This window comes from Carcharhinus amblyrhynchos, chromosome 16, assembly GCF_965287045.1.
Source record: "Carcharhinus amblyrhynchos chromosome 16, sCarAmb.v2.hapA, whole genome shotgun sequence".
NCBI lineage: Eukaryota > Metazoa > Chordata > Chondrichthyes > Carcharhiniformes > Carcharhinidae > Carcharhinus > Carcharhinus amblyrhynchos.
In genome coordinates, this window is record NC_137339.1 from 16,669,857 (window position 1) to 16,686,694 (window position 16,838).

The 16,838-nt window shown below is 42.7% G+C and overlaps 1 protein-coding gene across 2 annotated transcripts in view; it reads right to left on the reverse strand.

Annotated features, from left to right (window-relative positions):
- The window catches only part of LOC145353860 (proto-oncogene tyrosine-protein kinase Src-like), a 186,635-nt gene extending 170,107 nt beyond the window's left edge, over window positions 1-16,528 (reverse strand). Inside the window, exon 1 of one of the 2 annotated variants that reach the window (XM_080204761.1) lies at window positions 16,034-16,528. The gene's annotated coding sequence lies outside the window, so the exon portion shown is untranslated. The remainder of the gene's footprint in view (window positions 1-16,033) is intronic. The other variant, XM_080204760.1, reaches the window with a different exon arrangement.
- Between the last annotated feature and the right edge of the window lie 310 nt (window positions 16,529-16,838).

Genomic DNA, 16,838 nt, shown 5'->3' on the forward strand with positions numbered 1-16,838 from the left:
CACTGATAATTTGGCACAATGCTCAGCAGGATACTGAAGTGGCTTCATTTGCAATCACTAATTCAATTACTGTTGGAATATACATACCGAAACTGTGGAAGAGTTCCTGTCAAAATAATGTTGCACCATCTATCTCATTCACACAGCATCATGTGAAACAAGCTTTTATCAGTCTTGTTCCAGTTTCTCAAGGGTGTGGTCACACAGAACAAACCCTTCATAATTCTGATAGAGTCTCCAAGTACAGCTGGTGCTGAAAGCAGAAATCTTACACTGGTATGTGGGGGGAGGTAGAAAATCTGAAGCAAGGATAAAGGCGCCTTGTTTGGCCATTGAGTAGAGAAGATATTTTGTTTAACTTTGTCTGGGCAGCATTAGCCTGAACTGAGAGTTCTTGCTGTCAATATTGGGTGCAAAGGGGCAGCCCTATGGCACAGTGATTAACACGACTGCCTCACAGCACCAGGGACCTGGGTTCGATTCCCAGCTTGGGTCATTGTATGGAGTCTGCACATTCTCCTCCTGTGTGGGTTTCCTCCGGGTGCTCCAGTTTACTCCCATTGTCTGAAAGACATGCTGGCTAGGTGCATTGGCCCTGATAAATTCTCCCTCAGTGTACCTGAACAGGTGCCAGAGTGTGGTGACGAGAGGATTTTCATGGTAATTTCATTGCCATGTTAATGTAAGCCAACTTGTGACACTAATGAATAAAACAAATCAAAGTCACTTATTTTGTTTCCCCAATTTTGTATTTATCGAACAACTAGAGCATGTGACGATGACAAATGCTGACAATTCTGACATATTTTCCAGGCCCACAAAACATGCCACACCCTTTAATATATATTAATTGACACTGGGAGTTTCGACCAGTTGGAGCCCTTCAGAGAGGTTCTTTAAGCTGATTCTTCTGAGCGCAAGCATATACATAGAAACATTTAAAAAGCTTTTGAATATAACTACCTTGTTTAATTCAAGAAACTGACTACTTAAATCCAAATATAACTAGGAAATACTTCTGTATATTCTTTTAAAACTATTTTCAAACATTTAAAATCAGGTGGCAAACATATTGACACCATAGATAACAGGATTTCTGTTATGAACGTACAAATTAGGAGCAGGTTCTTGGGGTCAGACAGAGAGAGGACATGTCCCCTTTTCTACTTGCTCTGCTGCCACTTATCATTCAGCTCACATCCAAACCTTGTTGCCCCTTGTGACGCCTTGCCCTTATATTGTGGCTTGTTGTCTTCGTGTTCCCTGGAGCTTTTCCATTTTTAAAATCATAGAATCTCTACTGTGCAGGGGGATACTATTTGGCCCATTGAGCCTGCACCGACCACAAACCCATCCAGGCCCTATTCTCATAAGCCCATCCATTTACCCTGCTAATCCTCTGACATAAGAGGTAATTTAGCACGGCTAATCAACCTAACCTGCACATCTTTAGACTGTGGGAGGAAACCGGAGCACCCAGAGGAAACCCACACAGACACAGGGAGAATGTACAAACTCCACACAGACAATGACCCAGAGCCAGAATTGAACCCGGGTCCCTGGTGCTGTGAGGCAGCTGTGCTAACCATTGTGCCACCCATGTTCGTCCTTTTTTGTGTGGAGTAATGAACAAGGCAGCTTGAAGGAGGCGGGGGCTTGTGTACTGCATTGCATAGAATCCCAAAATATTCTGTAAATGCCTAGAGCAGGAGTGATCAATAAGGGAAATGTTCAGGCCCTTGGACGATCAGAGGAGCAAGGTTAGGCCATTCGGTCCCTCATGCCTGCTTCACCATTCAATACAATCCATGGTCGATCTGATCAACCCCTCATCTCTGCCCATCTTTGATAACCTTTCATCTCCTTGTTAATCAGGAATCAATCTAGCTCTCCTCATCTGCCTTAAATGAGCAAACCCTTATTTTTAAAAAGTGACCACTCATTCTAAACTAACAAAGGAAACACCAGCTCCTCATCCAGCCTGTCAATACCCCTCAGAATCTTAAAAATTTTCGATCGCGTCGCCTGTTACTCTTCTAACCTCCAGTGGATACAAATCTCAGCTCTCCAACCTTTCCTCATAAATCATTGCAGGGGGTGGGAGGGAAAAAAGTCCATCATCTTTAGTTGTATTAATCAAACTAGTTATCACTCTTAAACACAAAGGAATATATTTCAAAATTGAGATCTTTGAAAAAATTTACAACAATGCCCAATTGTAATGGCTCATGACAGAATTTGTGTTTAGTGATATCATAGAATCCTAAAGTACAGAAGGAGGCCATTCAGCCCATGGAGTCTGCACCAACCACAATCCCATCCAGGCCCTATCCCCATGCATTTACCCTAGCTATTCCCCCTGACACTAAGGAGCAATTCAGCATGGTCAATCCACCTAACCCACACAACTTAAGTGTGGGAGGAAACCCATGCAGACATGGGAAGAATGTGCAAACTCCACACAGACAACGAGCTGAAGCCGGGAATTGAACCCGGTCCCTAGGCACTGTTAGGCAGCAGTGTTAACCACTGGGCCACTGTGCCACACCAGGCAAATACATTCAAGAAAAACCTAAGTGGAGGGAAAAAAACTTCTAAAAAAAAATCAACATAATCTTGGGTGTAATTTTCACCATCCTTCCGAATGGACCCAAAGCAGAAACTCTACCTCATTTACTAATATGCAACGTTTATCCGGAGGGTTAAGATGCTATCAGCTGGAATTTGGTCGCCCCAGCCACCACGGGAATCGATGCGGGCAAGGGGCAGAGCATGGGGAGGTCCGTTGACCTCGGGCAGGATTTTCCGGTTTCCAGACAAGCGAGGCCATAAAATCCCACCCTGCAGAGTCTTTGTTATTAAAATCTATATCGTCCAGATCCAAAAAAAGCCAATAAATTATTGCAAGCCCGATTCATTCCTTCTGAAATAAATTAATTGGAAACCTGTCATGGTTCACCGAAACATGGGGTATCTGCAATATTTCAAATGAACTAATTTCACCCAGTTTTGACTTTTAATATTTAATATGATAGAAACTAAATTAAAATACAATGAAAAGGGATTTGTTCTGGTCAATGGAAATTAAAAAACAGCCAAGCTGATTGAAGCAGTAATTCATCTGTTCCAATTGCAACATTTTGGTAAAATAACATTAAAAAAATTGACATTGTAGAAATCTCTTTTAAAAGCGTCAAACATTTTTTGCAACTTTTTTTCCTCTGTTCATAAAGATCCAGTATATTAAAAAGCGACAATGGGGAACGCAGTAGACAGGATCCGTTGAATGTACATCAAAATATAGAACACTTTGCAATCAAGCTGAAAGTGATAAAAGTTACAGAAAGCTGGAGTAGAATTGATAACAACAGCAAGTCTGAAGTAAAATCAATCTAAACATTTGCTCCAGTTATATAGAAATCTTGACAGAAACAGAACCCCAATTTAAAATATCACCATTTCTTGACAAAGGGGTTAGACATTCAATTTAAGATTCCAGCAATAAGCGTCTGGCTACATTCCACATAACATTTCTTTCTGAGCCACAGGAACATGAAATAAAATACTACAATGAACAGAAACAGATCCCACCTGAACATTTATTCTACAATCTGTAGCCTATGACGGCTCAGTGCTGCGCTGTCTCATCTACAGAAACAACTTGCCTCTTGATCTTTAGACAATGGGAAAAAAAAGTTTCTTTAAAAATCTCAAAAGGTGACCAGTAAAAGTTGGTGGTTTTACATTCTTCCATCACTTATCAACTGGGGTAAAAGAGGAGAGATTACAATGCAAAAACAATGAGGATAAGGCTTAAATTTTTTTAACTGATTTTCTATTCCAACAATAGAATTCAGCGCAGCATTAACTAGATCTCATCTCAGTATGGTGTGTGTAGCCCAGCAGATTTTCTCTCCTAAAGTACTTCCAATAATTATCATAGACTCTCAACTCCCTGGCAGAAGTTCAAAGAATCTGAGGTTACAGCACTTCCACCAGCAAATCACTTCTGCTTCAGATCATTTAAGAAATGCCGAGCTCCAGTAGCCCCATTGTATTCATAGTAGGATAACAATCTGTTTTAAAATGGGGACTTTTCTTCCCTTCCCATTCTGGTCTCTGGAATTATGACCACAGCACAAACTACTGGGGCAGTCAAAAGAGAAGTTACATCTCTACAATGTCCTGGAGGAGGAGGAGGAGGAGAGGGGGGAGACCATAACTGAACCAGACTAGCCATATAAATGATATGATAAATAAATAAATACATACATACAAGAGGCTAGGAATCGTGTGATGAGTAACTGACCTCCTGACTTCCCAAAGTCTGTCCACCATCCACAAGGCACAAGTCAGGAGTGTGATGGAATACTCTCCATTTGCCTGGATGAGTGCAGCTCTAACATGACTTAGGAAGTTCAAAACCATCCAGGACAACACAGCCCCACTTGATTAGTAACCCTTCCACAAACATTCACTCCCTCCTCCACTGACGAACAGTGGCAGCAGTGTGCACCATCTACAAGATGCACTGCAGGGCCTCACCAAGGTTTCTAAGGCAGTACCTTCTGAACCCACGACCACTTCCAACTGGAAGGAAAACAGCGGCAGATATTTCGGAACATCACCATCTGGAAGTTCCTCTCCAAGTCATCCACTATCCTGACTTGAAGATAGATGCTTGTTCCTTTGCGGTCACTGGGTCAATATCCTGGGACTCTCTTTCTAACAGCACAGTGGGTGTCCATACACCTCAGGGACTGCAGTGGTTCAAGAATTCAGTTCACCACCATCTTTGAGGGCAACCAGGAATAGGCAATAAATGTTCGCCTAGCCAGTGACACCCACATCCCATAAATTAATTTAAAAGCCAATATATAAAATGTTACAAAACCATCAGCCAAAATTCCAACAATGCAGGATATTTGGGGCATATCGTGAATTCAGAGCACATAACCCAAGCTGGCACCACAAGGAGAAGAGATGCTCAGATCAAATATTGGGATCTGTTGATCACTAGTATTTTACAGCATATTTTTCCTGCAGCCCAGAACGAAAGCTCACGTGGAACTTAACTAGACTCTATTTGCTAGAACTGTAAACTGAATCAAGAATGAATGCATTGAGAATGAATATTGAGAAATTGTAACTTTTAGATTGTGATTCAGCTTCACTCAGGATTTCTATATATCTAGACTAGACTAAAATGTTATGTTTACGTTGATGTCTAGCTGTTGTTGGAGGCAGTCATTTTTCAGTCAAGAAGTTAAACCATGTCCCCTACTGCTCTGTCAGGAAAATGTAAAAGATGTCAGGTCTGCATTGTTTAAAGTTTATTTATTAGTGTCACAAATAGGCTTACACTAAAATGAAGTTACCTCAGTCGCCATACTGCGGCGCCTGTTAGTGTAAAGAGGGAGAATTTAGCATGGCCAAATGCACCTAACCCCACATCTTAGGGACTGTGGAACGAAACCAGAGCATCCAGAGGAAACCCACGTCAAGACGGGAGAACGTGCAGACAACGCACAGACTAAGACCCAAATCTGGAACTAAACCTGGGTCCCTGGTACTGAGAGGCAGCAATGCTAACCACTGTGTCAGCCTGCTGCCCCATCATGTTGCACAAAGAACATGGGAGCAAAACCTCTTCATGACCTCCCTGAAAATAACCGTCTCCTTTCCTAAATTAAAATAGTGATGATACAAAAATTGTCTTTAAGGCGTTCAAGACATCCCAAATTGCCCACTTGTTGATTATGCCACAGGGGTTTTGTCATTTTTTTCCAAATTTAAAGATGCCAAATGAATGCTTGGATGTTATTTTGAAAGCAACTAAATGTTGTATTCAAGTCTTCTCCCGAGACTAATACAAGAACAGCTCCAGACTTTCAATCCAAATGCTTTCCACTGTGTAACATTTCATTTGGACATTCAGAGCACATCAGCCTCAAAAGGAAAGCAACGTGGCACAATGGTTAGCACTGCTGCCTCACAGCCCCAGGGACTTGGGTTTGATTCCTGGCTTAAGTCACTATGTGTTGAGTTTGCACATTCTCAACATGTCTGCGTGGGTTTCCTCTCACAGTCCAAAGGTGTGCCGGTTAGATTGATTGGCCATGCTAAATTGCCCCTTGGTGACCTGGGATGCATAGGTTAGAGGGATTACTGGAATAAATATGTGGGGTTATGAGGACAGGGCCTGGGTGGGATTGTTGTTGATGCAGATGGGCTGAATGGCACTGCACTGAAAGGATTCTATGAAACAATAAGAGAAGGATCTTTGATGCTTAATTTACATTGTCTATTTTCAATAATTCATAAGTACTAGTTAAAACATGATAACCTAGAAATCACCATTCAAACATAGCAAACAAAAGCAAGTTATACCAGTAATCAGAAATAACAGTACGCCATTCAGCTCTTTGAGAGTGGTCTGCCACTCAGTGAGATCATGGCTGATCTCCAATTTCAACACCATTTCCCCACACTATCCCCATTTTCCCTGGATGTTTTTAAACATTAGGAATCTATCAAACTCAGCCTTGAACATATCCAACAACTCAGCTTGCACAGCCTTCTGGGGCAGAGACCCCTCAAGATGAAGAAATTCCTCCTCATCCCAGCCCTACTCCAAAAGAAAATTGCATATACTATAGTTGAATTCTGTTTATTAATTTCAAGTGTTCTCATTCTGTCCATGGCAATTTGTTCAGAAAAATAAAATGTTGATAGTCCAATATATTGTCCAAGGATCATTTGTAACAATAAGTTGATCAAAACACCAATTAGAAAAATCAGCATCTTAATGTTTTATTTATGGAATGTGGGCATTGCTGGCAAGGCCAGCATTTGCTACCTCACACTAATTACCCTCAAGAAGGTGGTAAGTGAGTTGGTTTCTTGAACTGCTGTAGTCCTGTAAGTGCACCTCCGATGCTGTTAGGAAGGAGGGTAACCAGGATTTTGACCTAGATTAGTGAAGAAGCAGTGGCATAATCCCACGTCAGGATGGTATGTGACTTGGAGGGGAGTTTGTGTGTAGAGTTCCAGTGCAGCCCTGGCCCTTGTCCTTCTAGCAAGTAGAAGTCACAGGTTTGGGTGGTGTTGCTGAAGGAATCCTGGCAAAGAGCTTCGTTGTAAGAAGTCTGACAACACCAGGTTCGAGTCCAGCCGATTTATTTGATAGTAAACCCGAAAGCTTGCGAGTTTACTATCAAATAAATCGGTCGGACTCAAACCTGGTGTTGTCAGACTTCTTACTGTGTTTACCCCAGTCTAAACGCCGGCATCTCCACATCAAAGATCTTCATTGGCAGAGGAGTTGCAGGTATTTGGAATACAATGGAATCATCACCAAAGATCCCCATTTCTGGCCTTATTATAAGATAGGGCGACTGATGAAGCAGCTTGAAGATAGTTGGGCCTAGGACACTATCCTGCAGGAATTTCCTGGTCTTCCAACAACAATAACCAACTTCCCTTGTGCTAGGGATGACTCCAACCAATGAAGAATTTGTTTTTGTCACACCTTTGCAATTCTGTTTTCTTGTCCATGTTTGGACCAAGGCTGTATGAAGTCAGTAGCTGAGTGGCTCTTGCAGGATCCAAGCTGAACTCTGGTAAGTAGATTGTTGCTGAGTAAGTGGCACTTGATAGCACTGTCAATGACAACTTCCATCGCTTTGCTGATGATTGAGGAAACTGATGAGGTGATAATTGGTCGATGGGATTTATCCTTCTATTTTGTGGACTGGACATATTTGTGTAATTTTCCACATTGTCAGGCTGTTGCCTGTGGTGTAGCTGGAATACCTTGGCAAGGTGAATTTGGGAGCACAAGTCTTCAATACCATAGCCAGGATTGTATTAGGTAGGGCCTACAGCCTTTGCAGTATCCAATGTATTCAGCCATTCTTAAAGACATGTGGAGTGAATCCAAAAATTGTTTGAAAACTGACAGTTAAAGATGAATGCAGGCGGAGTACATCATAGAATCCCCACAATGCAGAAGGAGCCACTCGGCCCATTGAGTCTGCACCAACTCTCCAGGGCATCTCACTCACTCAAAAAAGTTGGATATCACTGAAGGTGATCAAATTGGATCATCCCACAGTCCCATCTCTCACCTACATCACTAAGTAGTTTTTTTAAAACTGCTTTACATATAGCTTTAAACCTTTTCCTAAACTTTTTGCAATGAAGTAATTGGTAAGAATTTAATAGTATTAAATATCGAGATTTTAACTGCTATTCAGTGGTCAAACAAATTTGACTCAATCTACTTGGTCACCTCTTGAACATTCAAAACTAAACAGAAAGTTCTTTTACAAAAGGATATTACACAGCTTGACAGATAATATATTTTTTTTAAATACCAAAGTGCAGTCTCCCTCTAAAGTTGAAATGAATAACAGACAAAGTCTGAATGGTTAACCAAAAAAGGTGAGGTTCCGTGTGTGGAAATGGCAGCCAGAGTTACTGTTGGATGATGCCATCAGATGATAAAAGATGTATGACACAAATATCTTGTTATTTCATTTTGAAAAGCTGTCTCACTGCCTCAGTACAAAATATATGGTTGTCGACTGCATTCTTTGTTATTTCACTGTCTGGACATTAGCTGCAAATGCCTCTCTTTTTTTGTTCACAAGGGAAAATAGAAAACAAGAAACCCATTTAACTGGGGAAGAATGTCAAATGCAATCCAAAGCTTGCACTCATCAGACTTTTAGCCTAGACGGTGGAAATTATTGATTGAACCTAGTCATTGTGCTGCCAGTTCAGCATACAAGTCCTTCAGTCGGACACACATTATGTCTCTCCTCTCATTTTAATTTATTTTCCTGTCCTTATTTTGTGATCTTTTGCTCAAAATGTCGGGTAAATGTTACGCTACAGACAGAGAATCAGTTCTTCTCTCCACCCCATTTGCAAGCTCCCCTCCTCCCCGCCACTGCAGTTGTGTTTCCAGGAGATAAGCTAGTCTAGGTTGTCATTAATGCTGCTGTACAATTAAAAGACTCACAAACACACCACAGGTTAAGTCTCTTCCCCTCCCCTCTGTGGATGATTACGCAGCCTGGCAGAAATTTGTGTTTCAGGGCTCCACAATTCTCATTGCCATTTAAAGTTCTGAATGCACACTGCAACTGACGTGGGAAAGAAAAATGAAAAAGCAACTGGAGTCGTGCTATTATTGTGCTTTGTCATATCCTTAGGAGATCCCGATGTACTTCGCATCCTATTACTTACTGTTGTGTCAGTAAACATGGCATTGAAGCTACTTGCTCGGAGCCTGATGTTGCAATGCAAGTCTCAGCAATTTCAGACCTGCATCCAAGGCTGTCAATTGCTATGCAGAATCACAAGATTTATTCAAAACAGGAATGACAGAACGCATACCAACTAAGTTGCACTACATAAACATAAGGGAATTAGTAATTCCAGGTTATGCAACTATGGCTCTAGGATACAAATTTGTGCACAGCGCAGTAATGTTATTAAATTATCACGTGCACAGCAACACACAGCAACTAGTCAAGTTTAAAAGGTCTATAGATCAGGTAGAGTGCAGCAGTAAGGAAAACAACTACAGACCTGGAATACCTGACTTCTTACTTGGAAGACTGGCTTCAATGGACGTGAATTGCAATACAAAAAGGAGTGGCAAAGGAAATCTTCAGAGAACATGTTTTGTGTCAGTGCTTGGACTAGAATTATTCAGTGAAATATTATTTAGAGATTTTGTTGTCCAGAAATGTGTTGGAATGTGGGCAAACAACATATAACATTTGTTATACAACGAAATGGCTGTGTGCTACCATTCAGCAATCAACAGGTTCTGCTCTGAAATGCTCACTGAAATTCTTAAATCCTTACTGACAAATGTCAAAGACATATAAATATGATCAGGGATGAATCACTTCTTCAATTCCACCCCTCCTCCCCACATCATTATATTGCTCACCACATCCAGGTCCACAGCAGACACCATCTCCCTGGCCCTGCATTCGATCCTGAAACACTTGATAACAAAGACACCTATGTCAGGCTCCTATTTATCAACCACCGCTCAGCCTTCAACACCATTATTCCTACAAAATCGATCTCCAAACTCCGTGGCCTGGGCCTTGGCTCCTCCCTCTGTGACTGGATCCTGAACGTCCTAATCCACAGACCGCAATCAGTAAGGACAGGCAACAATACCTCCTCCATGATCATCCTCAGCACCGGGGCCCCACAAGACTGTGTTCTCAGCCCCTTACTATACTCCTTATACACCTATGACTGTGCGGCCAAATTCTCCTCTAACGTGATTTTCAAGTTTGCTGATGACACCACCGTAGTGGGTCCAATCTCAAACAATGACGAGACAGAGTACAGGAATGAGGTAGAGAATCTGGTGGACTGATGCAATGACAATAATCCTTCCCTCAATATCAACAAAACAAAGGAGATTGTCATCGACTTCAAGAAACGTAAAGAAGAACATGCTCCTGTCTACATCAATGGGGACGAAGTAGAAAGGGTCGAGAGCTTCAAGTTTTTAGGTGCCCAGATCACCAACAACTTGTACTGATCCTCCCATACCAAAACTATAGTTAAGAAAGCCCACCAACGCCTCTACTTTCTGAGAAGGCTAAGGAAATTTGGAATGTCGGCCATGACTCTCACCAACGTTTACAGATGCTCCATAGAAAGCATTCTCTCTGGCTATATCACAGCTTGGTATGGCTCCTGCTCTATCCAAGACTGTAAGGAACTTCAAAGGGTCATGAACGAAGCCCAGTCCATCACTCAAATCAGCCTCCCACCGTTGACACTGTCAACATTTCCCACTGCCTCGGAAAAACAGCCAGCATAATTAAGGACTCCATACACCCCGGATATTCTCTCTTCCATCTTCCCCCGTTGGGAAAGAGGATACAAAATCTGTGGACATGTACCAACCAACTCAAGAGTAGCTTCTTCCCTGCTGCCATCAGACTTTTCAATGAACCTACCCCACACTAAGTTGATCTTTCTCTACACCCTAACTATGACTGTAACATGACATTCTGCACTCTCTCCTTCCCTTATCTGTGAATGGTATGCTTTGTGTCTATTGTGTGCAAGAACAATACTTTTCACTGTATACCATACACGTGACAATAATAAATCAAATCAAAGTCATACATTGTTTCCTGGGTTAAAAGCAAAATACTGTGGATGTTGGAATCTGAAACAAAGACAAAAAGTGCTGGAATGTCTCAGCAGGTCTGACAGCATCTGTGGGGAGAGAATAGAGCTAACGTTGAAAGCCTAGATGATCCTTCGTCAGAGCCACTCAGAGGAACCCCACACAGACATGGGAAGAATGTGCAAATTCCACACAGACAGTGAACTGAGGCCAGAATTGAACCCAGACCCCTGGCACTGTGCTGCCCTTGGATGTACAGTTGGATGAACCAAGGATCAGATATTGGTGGAATTAAGAGAACGGAATTTAGGAATCTCATTACTTTGAAACAGAGGTCTCACCTCAACACTTTTAAAAAGATATTTACATTTCACCAGATAACATTGGACTTATCAACAAAAACACAGCTTTCCCATCAAAGGGGGAACAAAACCTAACACAATGTCCTACTACAAATACTTGTAGGTGGGAAGGAATACAAGATAACCACTTCAAAATCAACAATGTGTACATTTTATATTTTCAACAAAAGGCCATATCAGATAATTCTCTTGTTTACCAATATGAATCCTTTAGTTTGAATATCAAGTAGCACCTACAGCACCAAGACTGAGCCCAAGTGGGCCATGCCAGCAGAAAAATTCATTATTCAAATATAACAGCAAATTACTGAGAATGCTGAAATCTGAAACGAAAACAAAAAATGTTGGAGAAACTCAGCAGGTCTGATAGCATCTGTGGAGAGAGAATGCAGCCAAGATTAAATCTGGAAACATTGGCTCTATTCTCTCTCCACAGATGCTGTCAGACCTGCTGAGTTTCTCCAGCAGTTTCTGTCTTTGCTTCATTCATTATTCCGCCAGGGATTAAATATATTTCGCACAGTGTTGATCAGAACCACACACACTATTTCCAGTTTATCACTGTCTAAAGGAACATCCATGCTGAATATTCGCAATTAACGCTTCATACTATTGACACTCAATGTTGCTTACACCATTAGACATGTCACTTGCTTTTCTATTAATGTTTAAGACACAATTAAGTAAAGTATATTTATAAGTCACAGGTAGGCTTACATTAATACTGCAATGAAGTTACTGTGAAAATCCCCTGCTCGCCACACTCTAGTGCTTGTTTGAGTACATTGAGGGAGAATTTAGCATGGCCAATGCACCTAACCGGCACCTCTTTCAGACTGTGGGAGGAAACCAGAGCACCTGGAGGAAACCCACACAGGCACAGGGAGAGCGTGCAAACTCACACAGACAGTGACCCAAGCCGGGAATCAAATCCAGGTCCTCAGCGTTGTAAGGCAACAATGTTAACCATTGTGCCACCGTGTGCTGTAGCTGCAATGAGGTGTGAAAGTTGTAGTGAGGCAGACTGTCCTACGTGATATGATAAATAAGTGCCACGTATTAATGCAATTCACACCCAGTTGTATGTCTAGTCAAGTTACTCAGAACCTGTTCCAAATGAGAATTTAGTGACAGTCATTCTAAAATGAGTTATGATGGAGGGGGCAGGGGAATCAAACACTGTTTGACCAGTGTATTCCAAGCAGCTATAAATGTACATTATAAAGTTTCTGGTAATATTGGTTCCTCTTTTGAAATGACACTTCAACTATTAACTTCCCCAGTGGAAATAACATCTCTAATTCTTCAAACAAGATTTTCAAAATGAAATTTCAGTGCAACTTATAATACTTCATTCTGAAATTGGTGAAATAAAAGAAAAATGGTGTGGGATTTTTTGTTGCTAAATTGCAACTTTTGACTCTAGTGGTTCTTGAAAAGGTGCCCAAAGCTGCATATGTGAATCAAAGGACAAAAGGAAATTACAGCGCAGGAACAGACCCGTCAGCCCTCCAAGCTGCTTCACTGAACTAAAACCCCTTACCCTTCCCAGGCTCATATCCCTCTATTCCCATCCTATTCATGTATTTGTCTGGACGCCCTTTAAAACTCACTATCATATCTGCTCCCACTACCTCCCCCAGCAGCGAGCTTCAGGAACCCACCACCCTCTGTGTAAAAAAACTTGCCTCATACACATTCTTTAAACCTTGCCCCTCGCACTTAAACCTATGCCCCCTAGTAATTGATTCTTCCATCTGGGGAAAAAGCTTCTGACTATCCACTCTGTCCATGCCTCTCATAATCTTGTAGACTTCTATCAGGTCATCCCTCAACATCCGTCATTCCAGTGAGAACAAACTAACTTTCTCCAACCTCTCCTCATAGATAATGCCCTCCATATCAGGCAACATCCTGGTAAATCTTTACTATACCCTCTCCAAAGCCTCTACAAGTAGTGTGGCGAACAGAATTGAAGACCATGTTCCAAGTGCAGTCTAAGAACATAAGAAATAAGAAATAGGAGCAGGAGCAGGCCACCCAGCCCCTCGAGCCTGCCCCGCCATTCAATAAGATCATGGCTGATCTGTCGTGGCTCAGTTCCACATTCCCGCCCTCCCCCCATAACCCTTAATCCCCTTGCCTATCAAAAACCTATCAACCCGTGTCTTAAATATATTTAGCGAGGCAGCCTCCACCACTTCAACGGGCAGAGAATTCCAGAGATTCACCACCCTTTGAGTGAAGAAGTTCCTCCTCAACTCAGTTCTAAACCGCCCCTAACTACAGTTCTATAAAGCTGCAACATGCAATTTTCAAACTCAATGCTCCACAGTGAGCATGAAGCACTGATTGTTAATGTAACTGATGCCACAGTATAACAAATACTTCAATGTTGCTTCACCATTCTCATAATTCCTACACCGCAGAATGAGGCCATTCAGTCCATTGAACCTATACTGATACTTTCTGACAGAACATCCTATCCAGGCTCATCCCCCATCCTATCCCTGCAATCCCAGGCATTTATCCCGCTTTTTTTTATTAGTTGCATTAACACTGCAATGAAGGTACTGTGAAAATCCCCTAGTCGCCACACTCTGACACCTGCTCGGGTACACTGAGGGAGAATTTAGCATGGCCAATCCACCTAAGCTGCACATCCTTGGACTGTGGGAGGAAACTGGAGCACCCAGAGAAAACCCAAGCAGACATGGGAGAATGAGCAAACTCCACACAGACAGTGAACCCAGCCAGGTTCTCTGGCGCTGTGAGACAGCAGTGCTAACCACTCTGCCACCCTGTAATCTCCTTAATCCAACATCTAGCAAAGTAGTCCAAAGGCAAGGGAACCAATTCTTCCAGATGGGTTTCAAGGTCCCATCTGCCTGCTCAGGTGAATGCTAAAGGGTCCCATGGCATCATTTTTAAGAGCTTATCCCTGGTGTCCTGGAGAACAGTTATCCCCTCCCCCTATTATCTACACCACAAAAACAGACTATCTGGTCATGACCACATTGCATTTTTGGAATTACAACAGGGACAACACTTCAAAAGTAATGTATCGGCTGGGAAACATGTTTAGATGTCCAGTGATCATATAAAGCACGATTTAAATGGAAGGTTTTCTATTACTGAGTATAAATACTCGGTTAAAAATACCGTGTACGCTCAGTTTACCCAGGAACGTACACACAAAACGTGTCAAGCAATAAAGATGTGAGCTTCTTGTTTTTCCCAATAACAGTCATAGCTACCCCAAAGAAAGAAGTGACATGACTTGAAAGGATGTTTGTCACAGACAGCACAAAAATAAGACGACAAACGCATTTTTTTTAAAAAAAGATGAATAGAACATTGCAGGAACCCCCGGCTGAAAACCTACCAATGGTTCCACGGACTGAGCAAATGTGAGTTGCTTCGCAAGCAGCAAGCTTCAAAAGCGAGGCAGAAATATTGCCTGCCCCTCACAGGATGACGAACCTTAGGAGAAGTGGCTATCTAGAATTGTTTACACGATCATTGCCATCCTCCCCCCCCCCCCCCGCTTCTTTTGCTGCACTTGTGAAATTGTGAATCATGTCCAAGTATGGAATCAGTGAAGTGGGATGCGACTATCTTTCTCGCTGTGTGTACTGGCCCGTTGCGTTGGGAGACTTGGGGAGTCATGATATGGAGATGCCAGACTTGGGGAGTGCCAGAGCTTTGGATACAAACGTGCACCGCCAAATACAGTCGATCAGACCGGGTCATTACACCGACCTGCCGGCCGCAGCATGCGTGGGCATCTATGGTCCAGTGTTCACGCTTTTGTTAGCGACACTAATAACCATTGCAAGCCGGTATCACAACTGGGCTGTAACAATTGGGGCTGTATCCAAGTGGCTGTGTTACAATGTTGCAAAATATCCTCATCACAACCGTGAACTAAAAACAAACAAAGGAAGATTTCTGAAAGTTTGACGTTGTAACCTTTTGAGGCGGATAGGAAAACCTTCCTTGTGATTCAATGTCTACCTCCCTCACCTTTGTGAACGGATTTTATTAACCAAATAGATGCTGGGGGTGGGCTGGAGAGATATCAGTGGCTTTCTGTTTTATAGAGGAATCGAGAAATAAAACTCACAGCAAAAGAGATGTTAGCCCCGGTTTCTTTCTCGTTGACAATCGAACCACATTCCGATGCAGAGTTTAAAATAAGCAAACTAAACTTTAACAGCACAACGAGAGGGGAGAATGTCTCGCTGGATGGAAAGAGTGATGTGGAGATGCCGGCGTTGGAAGGAGTGACCACAAGGAGTAAATGAAGAAGGGTTTTCTCTCTACTATTTTTTAAGTCAAAGTCGAGTAGAAAGAAGGAAATAAAACATTGATTCAGAGGCTGAGAGGTGACGGGGCGGGTGTCAGTGGGTGGGATTTTTGATGGCGAGGGGATTTCAGACAGAGAGTTGATCAATTTCACCCCCCACACACACAATGGGTCACTTACCTCCGCCTCCGGACCCCAAGCTACTGCTGCTGTTGCTGCTGCTGTGTACACGTGTCCCCTTCCAAACCTCTGCCAGGAACGATCATTGAATCAAAAAAAACCCCCGAGAGATGAAATGTGTGGGGAGGGGGAGAGCTCACAAACCAGACGCCATCTGCCCCTGGCAGGAGTAGGGAAGGTGGGGGAAGCTGGAATATTTCTACACCTCCTCCAAACGGTGAAGAAAGCAGCAAACCTCCTCTGCCAGTCCAGCCACAAGATCGCCACCGCCCCGACTGCACTAGCAGCTGGACTTGCGATGATTTATTTGTCCTCCGGCGCTTCCGCGGGTATAAAAGTCGAACCGGTGCGAAGGCATGTCACCACTCCACCTTGGAAACTGTTTCTTTTTTGTGTGTGCGTTAAATCCTTTCCCCCCTCATCCTCCTCCTTCCTTCCTCCTTCTCCTCCCCTGTTTAGCAGTGAGTGTCAATCTGACAATCCGGGGTGGGTGCAGCAAAACTGGCGAGAGTTGCTCCGGAAACGCTTCACAGCAGAAGCCACCTTTTTTGATCCTCGAAATTAAAGCGAACAGCTCCACTTGTGGCTGAGGAGAAATCCACTAGAATTCAGGACATGGTAAAAAGCCTCATAGCCAGACCCTAAAGCCCGGTCAGGGACAATGTAACATTTGTATTCTTTGTGTTCCTGCATCCGTTCACATTCTCCCAATTGCTCTGGTCATCTTTTGCTGATGCTCCATCCTACGAAACCAGTTCCCTTCTTATTTCTTCCAATTCCCCCCTTTGCTATCTTTTCCTTTCCC